This window comes from Kogia breviceps, chromosome 4, assembly GCF_026419965.1.
Source record: "Kogia breviceps isolate mKogBre1 chromosome 4, mKogBre1 haplotype 1, whole genome shotgun sequence".
NCBI classification, from domain to species: domain Eukaryota; kingdom Metazoa; phylum Chordata; class Mammalia; order Artiodactyla; family Physeteridae; genus Kogia; species Kogia breviceps.
The window spans coordinates 114,934,701-114,953,051 of record NC_081313.1 but is presented as its reverse complement, the minus strand read 5'-3'; positions in this window follow the sequence as shown (position 1 = coordinate 114,953,051).

Below are 18,351 nucleotides of genomic sequence, written 5' to 3'. Positions count from 1 at the left end.
TTCAGGCTTGTTCACATGGTGATCTCTTCAGGCACAGCAAGAGGTCAAGCCCCAAGTGGCAAATGCTTCTCTCACATTTGATGATGTCCCATGCCCAACCCTGACTCAGAGAATGGAAAAAGTAGACTCCACCTTTTGCTGGGCCATTGCTGTTACCACAGCATATCTTTACACAAATGCCAACCACATGTAGGCCATAAAACAAGTCCAATACATTTAAAGTACTGAAATCAGACTACAATCCTGCAGCCTATGGAACAAAAACCACATTCACGGACAGATAGACAAGATGAAAAGCCAGAGGGCTATGTAGGCGATGAAGGAACAAGATAAAACCCCAGAAAAACAGCTAAATGAAGTGGAGATAGGCAACCTTCCAGAAAAAGAATTCAGAGTAATGATAGTGAAGATGATCCAGGACCTCAGAAAAAGAATGGAGGCAGAGATCAAGAAGATGCAAGAAATGTTTAACAAAGACTTAGAAACATTAAAGAACAAACAAACAGAGATGACCAATACAATAACTGAAATGAAAACTACACTAGAAGGAATCAACAGCAGAATAACTGAGGCAGAAGAACAGATAAGTGACCTGGAAGACAGAATGGTGGAATTCACAGCTGCTGAACAGAATAAAGAAAAAAGAATGAAAAGAAATGAAGACAGCCTAAGAGACCTCTGGGATAACATTAAACGCTACAGCATTTGCCTTATAGGTGTCCCAGAAGGAGAAGAGAGAGAGAAAGAACCCGAGCAAATATTTGAAGAGATTATAGTCAAAAACTTCCCTAACATGGGAGAGGAAATAGCCACCTAAGTCCAGGAAGCACAGAGTCCCATACAGGATAAACCCAAGCAGAAACACACCGAGATGCATAGTAATCAAATTGGCAAAAATTAAAGACAAAAATTATTGAAAGCAGCAAGGGAAGAATGACAAATAACATACAAGGGAACTCCCATAAGGTTAACAGCTGATTTCTCAGCAGAAGCTCTACAATCCAGAAGAGTGGCACGATATATTTAAGTGATGAAAGGGAGGAACCTACAACCAAGATTACTCTACCCAGCAAGGATCTCATTCAGATTTGATGGAGAAATCAAAAGCTTTACAGACAAGCAAAAGCTAAGAGAATTCAGCACCACCAAACCAGCTCTACAACAAATGCTAAAGGAACTTCTGTAAGTGGGAAACACGAGAGAAGAAAAGGACCTACAAAAACAAACCCAAAGCAATTAAGAAAATGGTCATAGGAATGTGCATATCGATAATTACCTTAAACGTGAATGGATTAAGTGCTCCTACCAAAAGACACAGGCTTGCTGAATGGATACAAAAACAAGACCCATATATATGCTGTCTACAAGAGACCCACTTCAGACCTAGGGACACATTCAGATTGAAAGTGAGGATATGGAAAAAGATATACCATGCAAATGGAAATCAAAAGAAAGCTGGAGTAGCAATACTCATATCAGATAAAATAGACTTTAAAATAAAGAATGTTACAAGAGACAGGAAGGACACTACATAATGATCAAGGGATCAATCCAAGAAGAAGATATAACAATTATAAATATATATGCACGCAACATAGGAGCACCTCAATACATAAGGCAAATGTTAACGGCTATAAAATAGGAAATTGACAGTAGCAAAATAATTGTGGGCGACTTTAACACCTCACTTAACACCAATGGACAGATCATCCAAAATGAAAATAAATAAGGAAACAGAAGCTTTAACTGACACAATAGACCAGATAGATTTAATTGATATTTTGGGACATTCCATCCAAAAACAGCAGATTACACTTTCTTCTCAAGTGCACATGGAACATTCTCCAGGATAGATCACATCTTGGGTCACAAATCAAGCCTCCGTAAATTTAAGAAAATTGAAATCATATCAAGCATCTTTTCTGACCACAAGGCTATGAGATTAGAAATGAATTACTGGGAAAAAAGTAAAAAACACAAACACCTGGAGGCTAAATAATACGTTACTAAACAGCCAAGAGATCACTGAAGAAATCAAAGAGGAAATTAAAAAAATACCTAGAGACAAATAATGAAAACACAACGATCCAAAACCTATGGGGTGCAGCAAAAGCAGTTCTAAGAGGGAAGTTTATAGCTATACAAGCCTACCTCAAGAAACAAGAAACATCTCAAATAAACAATCTAACCTTACACCTAAAGGAACTAGAGAAAGAAGAACAAACAAAACCCAAAGTTAGCGGAAGGAAAGAAATCATAAAGATCAGAGCAGTAATAAACGAAATAGAAACAAAGAAAACAATAGCAAAGAAAACAAAACAAAAATCTGGTTCTTTGAGAAGGTAAACCAAATTGATAAACCATTAGCCAGACTCATGAAGAAAAAGAAGGAGAGGACTCAAATTAAAATTTGTGTGGAGACACAAAAGACCCCATATAGCCAAAGCAGTCTTGAGGGAAAAAAATGGAGTGGGAGGAATCAGACTCCCCAACTTCAGACTATACTACAAAGCTAAAGTAATGAAGACAATGTGGTACTGGCACAAAAACAGAAACATAGATCAATGGAACAAGATAGAAAGCCCAGAGATTAAGCCACACACCTATGGTCAACTAATCTTGACAAAGGAGACAAGGATATACAATGGAGAAAAGACAGTCTCTTCAATAAGTGGTGCTGGGAAAACTTGACAGCTACATGTAAAAGAATGAAATTAGAATACTCCCTAACATCATACACAAAAATAAATTCAAAATGGATTCGAGACCTAAATGTAAGACCGGACACTATAAAACTCTTAGAGGAAAACATAGGAAGAACACTCTTTGACATAAATCACAGCAAGATCTTTTTTGATCCACCTCCTAGAGTAATGGAAATAAAAACAAAAATAAACAAATGGGACCTAATGAAACTTCAAAGCTTTTGCACAACAAAGGAAACCATAAACAAGATGAAAAGACAACCCTCAGAATGGGAGAAAATATTTGCAAATGAATCAATGGACAAAGGATTAATCTCCAAAATATATAAACAGCTCTTGCAGCTCAATATTAAAGAAACAAACAGGGCTTCCCTGGTGGTGCAGTGGTTGAGAGTCCGCCTGCCGATGCAGGGGACGCGGGTTCGTGCCCCAGTCCGGGAAGATCCCACATGCCGCGGAGCGGCTGGGCCCGTGAGCCATGGCCACGGAGCCTGCGCGTCCGGAGCCTGTGCTCTGCAACGGGAGAGACCACAGCAGTGAGAGGCCCGCGTACCACAAAAAAAAAAAAAAAAAAAAAAAAAAAAAGAAAAAGAAACAAACAACTGAATCCAAAAATGGACAGAAGACCTAAATATTGACATTTCTCCAAAGAAGACATACAGATGGTCAAGAAACACATGGAAAGCTGTTCAGCATCACTAATTATTAGAGAAATGCAAATCAAAACTACAATGAGGTATCACCTCACACCAGTTAGTATGGGAGTCATCAGAAAATCTACAAACAACAAATGCTGGAGAGGGTGTGGAGAAAAGGGAACGCTTTTGCACTGTTGGTGGGAATGTAAATTGATATAGCCACTATGGAGAACAGTATGGAGGTTCCTTACAAAACTAAAAGTAGAATTACCATATGATCCAGCAATCCCACTACTGGGCATATACCCAGAGAAAACCATAATTCAAAAAGACACATGCACCCCAATGTTCATTGCAGCACTGTTTACAATAGCCAGGTCATGGAAGCAACCTAAATGCCCATCGACAGATGAATGGATAAAGAAGATGTGGTGCATATATACAATGGAATATTACTCAGCCATAAAAAGGAATGAATTTGGGTCATTTGTTGAGACGTGGATGGATCTAGAGACTGTCATACAGAGTGAAGTCAGTCAGAGAGAGAAAAACAAATATTGTATATTAACTCATATATGTGGAACCTAGAAAAATGGTACAGATGAACTGGTTTGCAGGGTGGAAATTGAGACACAGATGTAGAGAGCAAACGTATGGACACCAATGGGGGAAAGCAGCGAGGGAGTGGGGTTGGTGGTGTGCTGAATTGGGCGATTGGGATTGACATGTATATACTGATGTGTATAAACTTGATGACTAATAAGAACCTGCTGTATAAAAAAATAAAATAAAATTCAAAAATTCAAAAAAAAGTACTGAAATCATGCAGAGTACATTCTCTGATCACAGTGGAATTAAGTTGGAAATCAATAACTATAGTATATCCAGGGGTAAAAAACCCCAAATATATAGAAACTAAACCAAAGTCCTCATCAGTTTTGGAGGAGGCTGACAGGAGTCTATCTTCATTTTTCTTCATCCCCATTTGGTTTTAATTTTTCCACAATTTTGGAAAGATTCAGGAAATTCATCGGCTAAGAGTTCTTTATGCTCTTGGGCACAACCCGTTGCTTCATTTGCTCTCCCCCCCCCCAATTTTCTGTTGACTAATGTGATCAAACAGCTATTTGTTAAGATGTTGTATTAGGATTCTCCAGAGAAACAGAGCCAAATAAAACCAACATATATATATATGGAAATTTATCATAGAAATTGGCTTCTGTTGATATACAGGCTGAGAAGTCCCACCATTTGCCATCTGCAAGGTGGAGAAGCAGAAAAACTGCTGATGTAATTCAGTCCCAGTCTGAAGGCATGAAAACTGGGGGGAGGGGTGGGCAATGGTGTTAAGTCCCAGTCTGAGTCCCAAAGTCTGAGACAAAGTGCAAGGGCAAGAGAAAATGGATGTCTCAGCTCAAGCAGAGAGCACATTTTCCCTTCCCTCCCCTTTTCTATTCAGGCCCTCAGTGGATTGGATGACACCCAACCACATTGGTGAGGGTGATCTTTTTTACCAAGTCTACCAATTCAACTGCTAATCTCTTCCAGAGACACCCTCACAGATTCACCCAGAAATAATGTTTTACCAGCTATCTGGGCATCCCTTAGTCTGGTCAAGTTAATATAAAATTAGCCATCACAGATGCTTCTCATCACAACCCAATTGACTGGTTCTTCCACTTCCTTCTGAAAGGTGGTACATTTTCACCAAGCACTAAGCATTGGTCCATCCTCCTCCTGAGTAGTGCCTCTCCTTGGGGCACTCCCCTGCCTGCTTTAGCAACTGTTGAGCAGAATCTGGTCATTATTGTTCATCTTCCTAAATAGCTGGAGAATTAGCACAGAATCTAGTGATGTCAAAAACATATCACTAGAGTCCTAGGTACCCTATTCTGTATCCAAGGCAGACATCACTAATCAATTATGACACCTTCTCACTGACCCCTGCAAGACAAGGCACCAGGCAGCCTCTTGCTAATCAATGAGAGTTGGCACCAGTGATGAACCTGATTTGTCATCTCAGTTTTGAGTACTTGTCCTTGTGTTCTTTTGCCTGGGGCAACCCTAACATATTGTTTTGATATTCCATGTATGGGAGCAGGGGAAGAGAATCATGTCTTAGAGATATGCTACAGTTGTCAAAAGTACATGAAATTGGCTATATAAAAAAGTGAAACAAGACATGACTCTTCCTCCCCTTCCCCCCACCCCCTGAAATAGTGTAAAATTTGCAATGTTTCTCACAGTGGGAGAATTTTTTAAAGTTACCATAAACAATGTTATGCAGAGACTTAACACTGGGTTGTCTGTGACCTCCCCAAAGAATTTTTTTCCTAAAAGCTGTTTTCCAGCCTTATTCCTTATTATATCTTTGAGAGATCCTAGAAGCTTTTTCCTTTTTGTGTGAAGAGAATCTCAAATATTTTAAAAGCCAGTTCTGTCCTATAACTTAAGAAATACCTTCCTTGCACACCAGAGGCCCCTCTTTGATTTAGAAATACAAATTGTTTAACAGCTACTGGCCCTTGAATTTCTTTTGTGTGCCAGGCACTCCCCTGAATGACTTATCTACATCAGCTCATTTACTCCAGCAGTCTTAAGAGCCTAGTGTTAGCATCCCCCCTTCTACTGATGATGAAATGGCTCAGGATCGTCAAGTAATTTGTCCAAAATTGCACAGCTAGGAAAGGGCAGAGTTAGGATTCAAATCCAGCTCTGTCTGGCATCAAGGCCTTAACAAATACTTTCCCTGGACTCTCTTTTAGGGGGCGTGGTCCTCTGGGTTTGGTGGCATATAGACCCCCTCTGCCTTTCCTCTTACTTTCCATCTTCTTTTGCTTGAACTAAGTCAAACACTTTCCAATCTCTTTCTCTCCCCCTTTCCCTTTTCCTCCTTTCCTCTCTCCTTCCCTCCTTCCAGCCTCCCTCGTTCCCTTCTCTGTTAAGCTTGACATTGTTCAAATAGGGACAACGCCTTTCATCCCAGGGACACAGCTTAAAATGCAGGAGTCCCAGGGCAGAGAAAAGAGCTAAGAGCTAGGTAAGTGATGGCATCAGGTCCTTCTGGGGGAGCAGAATTTGAGAGAGGTAGGAGGAAACTCAGTAGGGTAGGGGAGGAATGGGAATGGAGGGGGTAGGAATAGCAAAGTGCCTCTTTCAGTTAACCTCACAGACTTCAGGCCTTAGACCTAGTGACTTGGTCATTGTTTATCCAGTCCCAAGCCCTCACTGGAGCACCCATTGTGTGCTAAGCTCTGCGCAGGACTCTGGGCACATAAGGGTGATTCAGCCCTGCTCTAGGCAGTTGCATTCAGAAGAGAGAGAAGGACAGGTACACATGGAAGCCTGCCACCCTGGAGAGGTGCATTTAGTGTAGGAAGGCAGGAAGAGGCCACAGGAGGAGAGAGCCTTTCCTTGGAGTTGGGTCCTGTTGGTACCAGGCCATACTGAAGCTTCAGGCCATGCTCTGCATCTTTCCTCTCTGTTCTCTGCTTGGCTAGTTGTGAAGACCAGTTGGCCTCCCCTTTGAGGCTCAGGTGAGTCATTAAACACATTGAAATAAGTAAATCCCTGGTACTACTTGCTGCCCAGTAAGAAACTGCTGTATCACAAACCATATCCTGAGGACCAGGCAGTCTGTGTTTGAGACTTTCAGTTGAAGACCCACATTGAACACTCCTATTGTTTTCTCTGCTGTATTGTCTTAATATGAATGTAAGTATTTCACTGAGGGCCTGGCCTGCGGGCGCCAATAGATGCTTTGGAGGAGGAGGAGTTACCTCTCTGTGCTTTTAAAGTGACGAGTCTATGTCCCTGTGTTTTAAGTCAAACTGTCTCAAACACACCCTTAATTAGAAGGAAAGATATCGCCAGCCTTTTTGGTGTACTGTGCTAAGACAGAAATGGAATTGTCCTTATGTACGTGCTTAAATACATTCTCTGCCCAGTTTCTCCCACTCTAGCCTTTGGAGGAGCCTTGCACATGATTTGCTCGAATCCCTGGTTCCAGCAGAATTCGATTCTACAGGCACACCTGCAAGTCCCATCTGCTGCCTTTCTCCGCTCTCAGCCCACTGGGTTCCAATCATACACAGATTTGCCTCTGGGCCCACTCCATATACAGACCCCAAACCAAATGGGAAAGCTTTAACCAACTGGACTGGACCCAACTGGAGAGGACAAAAGAGTGGCTGGTTGTTCTGATTTCCTCGAGGTCTGACACAGCTTGGTTTTGACTCCTTGGTGTTGGCCAGGCTTTCTCTCTTCTCCTGTTGTGTGCTCACTCACATAGCACTTAATATTGGACCTGGTCCCCATGTTATCCTGCGGGACTGGGTAGGGTGGGCATCTGCAACCCCCCAGCCTCTGCCTCCTGTGTAAGCCCTGTGCTGACAATTCCAGCACTGTTTTTGCAGAAGTGCTCTCTTGAAATGGCAGGAGAGCGACAGAGTACTCCCGAGGTCTCAGCATAATTTGGTTTTATTACAAGGGTTTTCATTTTGATGGCAACATTATTCTTTTCATAGAAGAAATTATCTTCAAATTATTTAATCTTACTCTTTTATCTCTGGGGATACTTTGGGGTATATTGCTGCAGTCTTTACAGATTGCTGGAGAATAGCAGGCCTGTCTATCATTTTATTCTCACAGGCCCACATTTGGAGGTGGGGAGAAAGGATCTTGTTACCACAGAGACATTTGGTCCCTGAAATAATCCTGAAATATCCATACTTTCTGGAGAAGAACCATTCAGGTTCTTTTATCACTCCAAAGGAAAATATGATTAGCCTATAAAAAGTTGAAATTTCCTCTCAAGGAAGGTTCTGAAGGAGATAGACTCAACTGTCTTTCTTGGGTAGCATATGTTAACCATGAATTGCAGATCCTGGACAGAATATTCATTTTAACTAAAAAAAAATTGTTTTTCTTGGCCTGGAATGTAGTAAGCATTAAAAATTAGTAGTAGTTGTTGTTGCTAATAATAAAGCAGCTAGATGAGCTGGCTCAGTGAGGCATGGGAAGGACCCTGGAGCTGGGAGTGGGAGAAGACCCCCCCCCAGGAATGAATGCTGTGACTCAACCTGGCCATGCCAGCTCAGGTGGCACTGTGGTCCCCAGCTCCTGGCCCAGAAGCAGCCCTAGAGGGAGGAGCAAGTCAAGGGTTTCAAGTGGACTTGAGATCAAGGCTGCCTGAACCTTGGTGGCTTCTCCTGCCACTGTCGGGAGCTGAGCATGGCTGGACCACAGTGGCCTCCCGGAGGGCAGCACTTTGTGGGATATCGTGCTTACTGGTTGGGAGAGTATTAGGTGATCTAAGGAGCAGCTTCTGGGGATTAACCAGGAGGAATTCTAGGAGAGTGGACCAGGGCAGAACACAGACACAGGGAGATAGGAACACAAGGTGTAGGTGTAGGTGACTGCTCCAGGCTCAGACCTTTGAAGTAGCTCTCTAGTGCCTGGGTCTGGATTATCCTCCCCAGCCTTGCTTGTCTTCCTGGCTGTGGTGTCTCTCCTCATGGCAGCCTTTGCTTTCTATCTTCCTCTCCCCAGCAGGGTTGAATGCCACCTCCTATGTGTCCCTAGGAGACCTTGTGCAGACACCCATGCCATAAATTGCAATCATCCGTTTACACCGGTGTGTTCATCTTTGAGGGCAGAGCATAGCACAATGTCTGGCCCAGACTGTGTTCTCCATAAACGAATGGTAAGATACTCATTGTCATGCTTTACACAGGAAGAACAAACGATGATGTGAAATGATGGACCATGCACTGGATCAGTGTTCACTTCTTCCTTGAGCACTGCTCCCTGGCTGTGTAGCTCTGGGTATATCATTTTGCCTCTCTGAGCCTCCATTTCCACATCAGTTGCATGAAAGGGTGATTTCAGAGGGCTCTGGTGAGGCTCCAATGGGCTGCTGGTGGTGCTGGCCAGGTGGAGGGCTGCTGCTTCGCCCTGCTCTCCCGCACACGGATGTGTGCACACCCACAGCCAGAAGGGCTTCTTGGCAGAGCTAACATGATCAGTGTCATTCTCGCCGGATGCATGAGCCCTTTCCAGGGATGGAAGGTGGGATGACAGCTAACACAGCCTGCCGTGTGCCAGGCTTCACCTGCATTGTCCCACCCAGCACTCACAGCAACCCCCACCCAGTGAGGACTATTACTTACTGTCATTCCCATTTTGCAGATGGGGAAACTGTGACCTCCAAAAGAGAAAGTCATTTTCTCAAGGTTCCCAAGATTAGAATCCCAGTGGTCTGACTCCAGGGCCCTGCTCTTAACCACCACACTCCACTGCCTCTCTGTACCTGGGAGGAATCTGAGAGCAGTAGGACAATGTCCGGTTAGACCTCCCCGCCAAAGGCCCCGGGGGATAATAGTGTCTGTCCTGGAGACAACTGGAGAGGGGGCAGGGGGAACCATCAGCCTCCACCTTGGATTTGGGATTCCAGGGCCATCCTTTCTGGAAGCTGCAATCCAATAGCCTCTGACTATCCAGCGCCCAGGCCCTTGGCTTTCAGCTCTGAGGTTGTCTCTCCTTGTTTCAGCCCAGCAGGCAACAGGGGGCTTGCTGTCTGGCAGAGGACAGAGTGAGGACCATCATTCTCATTCTCATTACAGAAGAGGACACTGCCAGCCCTTTCTCCGCTCTCTGGGCCCCAGGTGATTTATGCAAAAGTACCTTGGGGGTGGCACAGGGTGCTCAGTGGGAGATATAGCAAAGTGGTTAAGGGTGGCTCAGAAGTCAGACAGACCTGGGGTTTGAGTCCTAGTTACATCACTTACTAGTTGCTTAACCTTTCTGAGTCTCAGATCCATCGTCTGTATAACTGCAATAACACAATCTGAAATGTGGGTCTGGCTCCCAACAGATGCTCCATAAATTGTAGCTATTATACTCATTAGTAGGGTTATGATGGAACCACCAGCCCTGGGGTGGGTGTGGGGTGACATTGAAAAGGGAGCTGTTAGCTCGGTGCTTCGTGTCCACCTGGAGGGGTGAGATAGGGAGGGTGGGAAGGAGACGCAAGAGGGAGGAGATATGGGGATATATGTATACGTATAGCTGATTCACTTTGTTATACAGTAGAAACTAACACAATATTGTAAAGCAATTATACTCCAATAAAGATGTTAAAAAAATAAAATAAATAAAAAAATAAAAACAATCCAATAAGACAACACACCCCCACCCCAAAAAAGAAAAGGGAGCTGTTCTGTGAACTGTTAGTGGGGACGGCTGTGTAGGGCTCTGGCTGGTCTGAAAGTGGGGAGTGACCTGGGACCTCACCGTGGTCTCTGCCAGGCATGGAGCCTCCCTGCATGGAGTCATCATCTCTGCTCCTCTTTCTGGAGTCAAGCATTTGACAAGGGCAAATGTGTCTATTGATCCTCCCTAGAAAAGTTGAGATGATATAAAGGATGGCATTTAGAAATGACTGGGTATATATTTGTAATCGTATCAGGATTTTTCCTCAATTAGAAAGCATTTATTTGGAGCTGGGCTGGGTTTGGATTGGGTCTCCCTGCCTCTTGATATCTGAAGCTTCTCTCTTTTGTGAGGCATATTGGCAACTTCTTGTCCTCTCATCTGCTTTTTATGTTTTTCTCTCAGGAGTGTGACACCCTCCCCCTGCTCCAGGGAGCCCTGGCTGGGGACTGCCACTTAGGTCTCAGTGGGAAGGGTCCCACATGAGAGTAAAAGCTCAGGGAACAGGTACCCAGACTATGCTTAGCTTTCTGCACATGTGAGGAAGTAGTGTCAGAGAGGCTGAGACCCCCATCTCCTCATGCCTGGAGCTGCTGCGAGGTGGAGATGGGAAGGTATGTGGCTCCAGCTCTTGCCAGTCTTATTTGACTCCATCCCAGTCCCTGCCAAAAATGTCACCTGACTCACTGCATGTCTCACCACCGTAATCTGCTACCTTTTCACTTTCACCTGGATGGAAGCATTAGCCTCAAAACTCATGTCCCTGCTTCCAGCTCCCCCAAGCCCCCATCCATCCTCTGCACAACAGCCAGCATGGCTTTTCCAAAATGAGAAACTGCTCTTGTCTCTTGCCAGCTTAGTAACTTCCCATGGTGCTTGCAAAGTGACAGAACACCCTGAGCATAGCCTTCAGAACTTGGTATGATCAGGTCCTGCAGGACTCTCCAGGCCCGTCCCTTCTGACTCACATCACAGTCTTCCACACTGGCCTTCCTTCAGTGCCTCAGACTTCAGGGCTTTGCATATGCTGTTCCCTTATTCTGTAATGCTTATCCCACCTCCACCCTCGCTTTCTCTATGCTTGGCTTACCCCACCCCTTTTCCCTCTTAAGACCTTCTCTGGAGATGATTCCCTTGTATTTTTTAAAATTTGTAAATTTTGACTGTACAGTGAATGAACACTCAGGAAAAAAGAAGCTCCCCTAAACATAAACACCAGGTCCCACCCACCCTATGTCCCTATTCACCTCCAGCCTTTGGTGAGGGCGTGGCTCGTCTCCCCAGGGTTGTGTGCAGGGTCTCCCTCATGTTTTGAGCACTGCTTTGCTTGCAGCCTGTTTGCAGCCCTGTGTGTTTCCTCCCAAAGCCCAGGCACTCTTCCCTTGCAGGGCTCCTGTCTTTCTACCATATGGACACCCCCGCTTTCCAGCAGGCGCTTGGTGAGCACCGGGCCCACTGCCAGCCGCTAAGAGCACAGGCTGTCAGGTCAGAAAAACCTAGATGCAACTCCCAAGTCCTTTACTTCCTAGTGGTGTGACTTTAACCAGTTAACCCCTGAGCCTCAGTTTTCAAACCCGTAAAACAGCAATAACAAGCGGTGCCCACAGCACAGAGTCATGGAAAGGACTGACTGGGGTGGGCTGTGCAAGACAAAGCACTGGGGGCCATGGGTGGCACGAGGTGAGAGAGCACAGATGGCCGCAGCTGCTGCTTTTATTAATATCAGGAAAGGGAAGTTAACCTTGGTTGGGCCAGACACTTCCATAAATCCCCTCCGTGGTGTGGCTTGGTCTCTTGGGCTGTGGCTCTTGCTGTGAGGAGTGGAGGGCCAAGACAAGTGGGCTGTGGGGAGGCACACAGAAAGTGGGTGTCTCCATGGGGCTCTCAGGAAGTTTGTTTCGGTTGTGTGTATGTGGGCCTCCAACTCAGCATATGGGGCTGCCCGGCTGGGAGCCACGTTTCCATGGGAATCCGTGGCCTAGTGGGTCCGGGCTGTGTGCTGAGCATCATGGAGATCTTTCACCTGGAGAGGGACAAAAAGAACTTCCCCGGGGCTTCTCGCTTCTCAGAGGAGCCCTCTCCCCCTCCGGCCTAGGAGGGCTTCAGGCAATGGGGGTTGGCCCCTGCGCATCAGGGAGAGAGCCAGTGAGCGTGGAAGATGAGACCCAGGTGTTCCTTCCACTGCCTGGGGAAGGTCGCTTCTTTACTTGTCTTGGAATCACAGATCTTAGAGATGGAAAAGACCTTATAGATCCTCAAGTTCAATCCTACAATTTCATAGATGAGGAAACTGAAGCCCATGCAAGTCATTTTGCTTTTCTGTGACCCAGTTTCCTCATTTGTAAAATGAGGCCATCTCCCCATAAAATAGCATCTCCGTTGCAGAGCCTCCATTGTGAGAATGTGGTGCATGGAACAGGCCCAGCACAATGCTTGGCTTGTAGCAGGTGCTCAGCAAATTTAATTTCTTTCTGCTAGATTTCTCTTACTGAATTCAAGTGACAGAGAATTTCCTGGGGGTATTTCCAATATAATTTGTGTGTGCGTGTGTGTGTAATGAAGAGCTTTAGTACTGGAACCACAAAGCTTGAATTTGAATCCTTCCCCTATTATTATTAGGGAAAAAACCCCACAAACTTGTGTAAGTCACAGAACTTCTTGGCAATGCAGCTTCTTCATCTGTAGGGCTGGTACAAAGCTTGAACAGAATCATGTACACTAAAGAGCTTCAAAATATACAAAATCTCTGGCAAGTGGCAGGCACCATCCTTCCCTCTTAGTCTGTGTTGCCTCTTGCCTGCCCTAAAGTGACTTTTTCTGCGAGAGGAATACAGGGTCTTAGGGAACGAGTGATGAGTGGGAGTTAGATCTGGTCCTTTGAGTGACACTTAGAGTATGCAAAAGCTGTGAGCTAGTCTAACTGATTCCCACCTGCAGGTTTTCTCCCCTTTTCTCTTCCCTCTCCCCTGATTTATGTGAAAGCTGGGTCTTCTTCCCTATATTTTAATTCTGTTAATGATCTAAATAACCAAAAGTGAACAGCTTCTGAATTGGCTGGAAATAATTCTGCACTTATTGGACAAGAATGTTACAATCTGGTCCTGATTCATAAGAGCCGAGGGTTCCATTACAGAGGAGACAAGTCTTTGTTTTATTTTCAGGAAAAAGGAGCAATTTAATCTGATGCATGTGATGAGTTTTTTTTTTTTTTTGAAAACAACAATGGTAACTGCATCTTTCTCATGTATAGTTAATCACATCCTTTAATATTTTTCCTCTATCAGCTTTTATTCTTTTATCTTCCAGGCATCCTTGGTAAATTCATCTCTTTTTTTCTTATTAACATGTTCATTAATCCTCAAACATTTATTGTGCTTCATTAAGCAGGTTAGAGGATTAATGAAAATTGGGATTTTGAGCAATGAAAGTTACAGGCAGGTCAGATATAGAACTTCAGTCTGTTGATGGCTTCATTGCCAGCCTGGGTTTTGAGGATGAGGAAACCTAAAGTGAAGGGCAATTTGAGTCTAGTTTTCTTTCTGGATATCAGACCTCTCAGCCCAGCCCTTGGGGGCACTGGGGATATGCTAGGTACAATTTTGCTGGCTTCAAAACATGTTTGTCCCAAAAAACATATTCCTGAGAGTAATCATCTCAAGGGTCCATAACAAGTTAGGGTTTAGAGTTCAAAATCAATTATTTTGAAATCTTTTTCTCTTGTCAATCTTCTCGAGGCTCTGATACTTAGTTTCTTCACATGTAAGGTGGAAATATTAATAATAACATTAGTAATAATGAGAGTTCTCATTTGTTGAATATTTACTATGAGCCAGACACTGTGCTATGCATTTTACATGAATGATCTCATTTTATCCTATCATGAACCCAAAGAGAGAGAGGGGTTAATTATGTCTCCATTCAACAGATGAGAAAACTGGGGCCCAGAGGAGGTAATTAGCTTACTCATACTCATAGACAGTGAGTGGTAGAGCCCAAGTGACCATAATGTAATAAAGTAGGCACTGGATTGGGATCAGAGCCTTGGATTCCAGCCTTGATTATCTCACTAATTCTGTGACCTTAGAAGTCACCCAGCCTCTCGGGGTTTCGGGGTTTTATGGTTGTTTGCTTGTAAATGAGAACATTGGAAAACGTGGAGTATATTTAAGCCCTTTCTATCTCTGACACCCTGGAATACTGAAAAATTATACTGAGAATAAAAACAGCCACCAAAATGGACTGAGTAGAATTATCTCCCATGCAGAACACTCCAACTGACCTTGATTTCTAGCTGTGATCCCTCTGTGCTGGTGCCCATGATTACTTTGCAGAGAAGTCCTTGCCAGGCTCTGAGCAGTTCTCAGCCATCTCATACTCCAAGCCCCTTGAATACTGCCCTCAATTTTGCAGTTTCTCTTCATACGCCCTGAAGCCCAGATGACATGTAAACAAACAGACTAAGAACAATAATTCTGCTTTATGATATTGAGGAGTGTATCAGTTTTCTGTAATTCCTTGTAGCAGAGTGAGCATACATTATAGAGTTCAAATGTTTTGAAAACAGGCTATGAAGAATTGTTATCTGCTGAAAGAACTGGCTATTTGTCACCTTCCAGTGGCTGAGTGGCTGAGTACACTCTATGTGGTGTATGCTGTCAGTGCTGGTCTCAGAGAGGTATGGGTATGGGAGAAGGGGGACAGGGAGGGGACTGCCTCTTAACCTCTCAAAGAGAAAAATAATTTAGCTGTTGGAGACATGATATAAAGAAGCTATGAAGATATAAAATAAAAGTAAAGAAAACCTGTAAAAACTTTGGTACAACACAACTCAATCATATCATCTCTACCTACCTGTTGTTCTCATCCAGCCCCAAGAACTTATTTACTGGTATCAACACCAACAAATCTTAGCATCACTTGGTACTCTTGATAAATTTACTACTTTCCTTCAGTAATTTTGTAATTCATTGTTTAGCTATGATTAGTCATGCCTTCTTGGTAACTACAATTGTTTGAAAAATGAAACAAAAAAATTCTTCTTTTTCACTTGGCTATTTATCTTTCAGTGGTCTCTATATTTGCAATTGTCTTTGCTTTTTTCCTTTCTCTTTCTCCTTCTCCCCCTTTTTCTCCCTTTCTTTCTCTCTCACCACTGCCTTTTCCCTCATATTTTAAAAGAATTCTTGGAAGAGGTTGCTCAATGATCACATTGTCCCCGATTCGGAGAAAAAAATGCACTTTAGCAGGCAGGATCAGAACCATGGACAGCACCACACAAGCACATATATTTCCCCAGATTCATCATTCTTTAAATTTTTACTGACATTTGGTTGATTTATAATATTATATTCGTTTCAGGTGTACAGCATAGTGATTCATTATTTTTACAGATTATACTTCATTAAAAGTTATTACAAGGTAATGGCTGTAATTCTCTGTGCTATACCACATAACATTGTTGCTTATCTATTTTATACATAGTTTGTACCTCTTAATCCTAACACCCCTATCTTACCCCATCCTACTTCCCTCTCCTCACTGGTAACCACTAGTTTGTTTTCTATATCTGTGAGTCTGTTTCTGTTTTTTGAAGTATAGTTCATTTACAATGTTTCAGCTGTATAGCAAAGTGATTCAGTTACATATATGTGTATATATATATATAATATATATATAAAGAGAGAGAGATTACTTTTCAGAATAATTTCCATTATAGGTTATTACAAGATATTGAATATAGTTCCCTGTGCTATACAGTAGGTCCTCATTGTTTATCTATTTTATATGTATTAAGGTATATCTGTTAATCCCAAATTCCCAATTTATCCCTCCCCTGCCTTTCTCCTTTGATAACCATAAGTTTATTTTCTATGCCTGTGAGTCTATTTCTGTTTTGTAAATAATTTCATTTGTATCATTTTTTTTTAGATTCCATATGTAAGTGATATCACATGATATTTGTATTTCTCTGTCTGACTTACCTCACTTAGTATGGTAATCGCCATCCATGTCGCTGCAAATGGCATTATTTCATTCTTTTTTTAATCACTGAGTAATATTGCATTGTATATATACCACATCTTCTTTATCCATTCTTCTGTCAGTGGACACCAAGGCTCCTTTCATGTCTTGGCTATTGTAAATCATGCTGCTATGAACCTTGGGGTGTATGTATCTGTTTGAATTAGAGTTTTTGTCTTTTCTGGATATATGCCCAGGAGTGGGATTGCTGGATCATATGGTAACTCTGTTTTTAGTTGTTTAAGGAACTTCCATACTGTTCTCCACAATGGCTGCACCAATTTACATTCCCACCAATAGTGTAGGAGTGTTCCCTTTTCTCCACACCCTCTCCAGCATTTATTATTTGTAGACCTTTTAATGATGACCATTCTGACTGATGTGTGGTGGTACCTCATTGTGGTTTTGATTTGCAATTTCTGTAATATTTAGTAATGTTGAGCATTTTCCATTTGCCTGTTTTCCATCTGTATGTCTTCTTTGGATGAATGTCTGTTTAGATCTTCTGCCCATTTTTTGATTAGTTTTTTTTTTTTTAATTGACCTGTATGAGCTGTTTGTATATTTTGGGAATGAATCACTTGTTGGTTTCATTGTTTGCAGATATTTTCTCTATTATGTAGGTTGTCTTTTCATTTTGTTTATGGTTTCTCTTGCTGTGCAAAAGCTTTTAAGTTTACCACCACCAGTCCCTTCCATCAGGAAGCTTGCACAAACCTCTTAGGTAGCCTCATCCATCAGAGGGCAGACAGCAGAATCAAGAAGAACTACAATCCTGCAGCCTGTGGAATGAAAACCACATTCACAGAAAGACAGACAAAATGAAAAGGCAGAGGACTATGTCCCAGATGAAGGAACAAGATAAAATCCCAGAAAAACAACTAAATGAAGTGGAGATAGGCAACCTTCCAAAAACAGAGTTCAGAATAATGATAGTGAAGATGATCCAGGACCCCAGAAAAAGAATGGAGGCAAAGATCAAGAAGATGCAAGAAATGTTTAACAAAGACCTAGAAGAATTAAAGAACAAACACTTAGAAGATTTAAAGAACAAACAAACAGAGATGACCAATACAATAACTGAAATGAAAAATACACTGGAAGGAATCAATACCAGAATAACTGAGGCAGAAGAACAGATAAGTGACCTGGAAGACAGAATGGTGGTATTCACGACCTCAGAATGAATAAAGAAAAAAGAATGAAAAGAAAAGAAGACAGCCTAAGAGACTTTAGGGACAACATTAAATGCACCATCATTCACATTATAGGGGTCCCAGAGGAGAAGAGAGAGAGGAAGGACATGAGAGAATATTTGAAGAGATTATAGTTGAAAATTTCCCTAACATGGGAGAGGAAATAGCCACCCAAGTCCAGGAAGTGCAGAGAGTCCCAGGCAGGATAAACCCAAGGAGAAACCCACTGAGACACATAGTAATCAAACTGACAAAAATTAAAGACAAAGAAAAATTATTGAAAGCAACAAGGGAAAAACAACAAATGACATACAAGGGAACTCCCATAAGGTTAACAGCTGATTTCTCAGTAGAAGCTCTACAATCCAGAAGAGTGGCATGATATATTTAAGTGATGAAAGGGAAGAACCTACAACCAAGATTACTCTACCCAGCAAGGATCTCATTCAGATTCGATGGAGAAATCAAAAGCTTTACAGACAAGCAAAAGCTAAGAGAATTCAGCACCGCCAAACCAGCTCTACAACAAATGCTAAAGGAACGTCTCTAAGTGGGAAACATGAGAGAAGAAAAGGACCT